The 2,825-nt window shown below is 46.3% G+C and overlaps 1 pseudogene; it reads right to left on the reverse strand.

Annotated features, from left to right (window-relative positions):
- Positions 1–208: 208 nt before the first annotated feature.
- On the reverse strand, positions 209–1,108 carry LOC105240875 (annotated as a pseudogene).
- Positions 1,109–2,825: the final 1,717 nt, after the last annotated feature.

A 2,825-nucleotide genomic window follows, 5' to 3' on the forward strand; every position in this document is an offset into this window, starting at 1 on the left:
ACCATTCTTTCAACTTAATGTTTTAGTTGCAGAAAGACTGAAAAGTTGTCTTGGCATGATCACGCTATTTTCCACACTTGCCTAAGGAAAAAAAAAACACAGCCATTTCTTTTTTTTCCCAAACCAGAAATAGAAAATCCATTCTCCCCCAGGTGATACTTTCAATTCTGTCTAAAAAAGATTCCAGAGCTTTCCAGAAAGTTTAAATTCAGTGGCTACAGTACACAAATATGGTTTTATAGTTCCTGGGGGGTGTAAATTCTAGTGGGAGGTCTGTGATGGTCTCTGCTCTACCCACGATGGTCACATGGCTGCAGCTACAGAAGTGGAAACTGCTAACTGTGGAAACCGCATGCAGAGCTACCATGTGGAGCAGTCCGGCAATTATAGGAGTACTTTCTGAGTTGCTCAGTGCTCCAGGTTTCCAGAACCTGTCTACCACGGGTGACTTGGCAGGGCTTTCAGCGGTTATTATAGCCCACAGGCTGCGTGGGTGCCGTGGGGAACGTGATGGGGGAGGGCTTCTCCAAGTCAGGCACCGGAGGGGCCACCTAGGCCAGGGTCCACCTTCCCAAACTCCTACAAAATTTCCAGTCTTTCATTTTCCAGATCCTGGTTCCGGATCGTCTCCTTAAAGGCAAGGAACTGTTCCTTCTCTAACTGCTGCTGCTTCTCGAGCTCCTTCCTGCTGGATGGCCGCATTCCTGGCAAGGTCGTCTGCTTCCCTCTTCTTTTCTTCATTATATTCTACACGTTCTTTGGTATATTGTTTTAATAGCTCCGCCTTCAGCTCTTCTGCTTTGGGAAATGAAGTCTCCTTTACCTTTACTGTGTCTTTCTTTTCAGGAATGACAGCTGAATTGTAATCTCCATGCTTTGGTCGTTTCTCAAAAAAAGAGCACGATATATTTTGTCATAGAGAATGAAGGCATGTTCAATGTTGCCTTCCTTAGACTAAACGGATGTCATTTGGATAATCTCGGCTCCAGAGCAGAAGTACCATCAGGGTGGAATGTATTCATTTTTCTCCACTGTGCTACCTAACCGTCTGGGAGAGAGCCCTCACCCACTCATTGGGCAGAAGGCTCACCTCTCCATGGTCAGACATCAGGACCAAGAAGTTCTGCCCCCATGGACAACACTCAGATAGTGCCTTAAGATAACAAAGGTGAGTTAACTTACTGTTAGAAGTCAAGATGTTTGGCAGGCCCGCATTCCCCCTGGAGACTGCAGGGAAGAATTCCTTTTTCTCCTTTCTCAGCGTTTCTAGGTTGCTTGTGTTTCCTGGCTTGAGACCCTGTCTTCAAACCACCCGAAACTCCCGATTCCACCATCACACCACCCCACTGCTCTGAACTGCCTGCTTCCCGTTTATAAGGACCTGGGATTACCCTGAATCCACCTAGATCTAAACTAATCTCCCCATCTGAAGATCCTTAATTTAATCAGACCTGCAAGCCTCCTTTTAACGGGTGAGTATTCACAGATTCTGGGATTGGGGTGTGGAGGTCTTCGGGGATCATTGTTAGACTACCACGATTCTCATCAGAAAGTTACACTTAGTTCGGGTTTTTTCTGCCTGAAATCAACTCAGGGCTTACACAAGAAAGGCGGGTGACTTTCTACCACTTCTGGTGACTCCTAACACCAGCTGACATGGAGGAGGGGCAGAGCCGATTCGGTTTGTGCATTTCTCACAAAACATAAGAGATACAGAACAGTGACTAAGAAGAACGGAACTAAAGATCTTGCTTTTATCACCGCAGTTTGGAAACACGTGCATTCATGTAACGCTGTCTACATGCCAGCCACTGCGTTAGGCACCTGACATGCGCTCCCTCGTTTAACACTCGCATGGAGAGTTCTTGGTCACCAAGAATAAACTGAACCAGAGTTGAAGTAACGTGGCCAGGGTCACAAAGCTGAGAGGTGGCAAGACTGGGACTCTCATCCTTGTGGGGGGAGGGTGTTAATTCTGCTGCACGTGACGCCTGGACCACGGTGCGTGGGTGGCACAAGGAACAGTGGCCCGAGCCCCACAGCAAGACTCAGGAAACCTGCGCTCCCGCCAGAGTCCAGCTGCCGCTCGGGTGTGAGGAAAGGAGTCGTCTAAGCAGGGGAAGATCTCGCTCCGCCTGAGTCTTCTTTCTTCCTTCCTGTCTGAGTCTCAGAGGGAAAACATTTACATCTTTCAGAAGATTTGAGGATAACAATCATCCAAATCAACTTCTCACTCTCATGAGCATTTCCTAACAGGCTTTTCCTGAAAACTGCATCACCTTTCCTCCTGTCCCCGATGACTTGACCTTTTCAACCCCTTCCTCCCTGAAACTGCTTTTGCCACCGTGGGTCAATCTGACAGTTCTTTCTGTTGTTTCCTTTTTTGTTTAACACACTTTGTTGCAGTATAGTTTGTGTACAGGGCATTCATACTGAAGACTGCATTTCAGTAAGTCTTGATAACGTCTGCACCTATGTGAGCACCACCCAGATCAGAACATAGAATGTTTCCATCACTTTAAAAATTCCTTCCTGCACCTTCCCAGCCGATCCTCCTCCAGCCCCAGTCCTAGGCAAAGCTCCTCTGTTTTCTGTCACAGTGGATTCTATTAGGCTTTTCTTGAGTTTAAGGTGAATAGAATCGTATAGTACATACTCTTTTATGTCTGGCTTCTTTTACTCAGTGTAGTGTTTTTTGACATCTGGGTTGTTGCGTTTTTCAGTAATCAATTCATTTTGTATTGCATTTTTAAGACTTAGAGGACATAGATGCAAAGGGTATTTTGGACTTCATAGCGCTGGCTCTGAAGAAACAAAAAAAAAGC

The sequence above is a fragment of the Ailuropoda melanoleuca genome, unplaced genomic scaffold (assembly GCF_002007445.2).
Source record: "Ailuropoda melanoleuca isolate Jingjing unplaced genomic scaffold, ASM200744v2 unplaced-scaffold5907, whole genome shotgun sequence".
Lineage (NCBI taxonomy): Eukaryota > Metazoa > Chordata > Mammalia > Carnivora > Ursidae > Ailuropoda > Ailuropoda melanoleuca.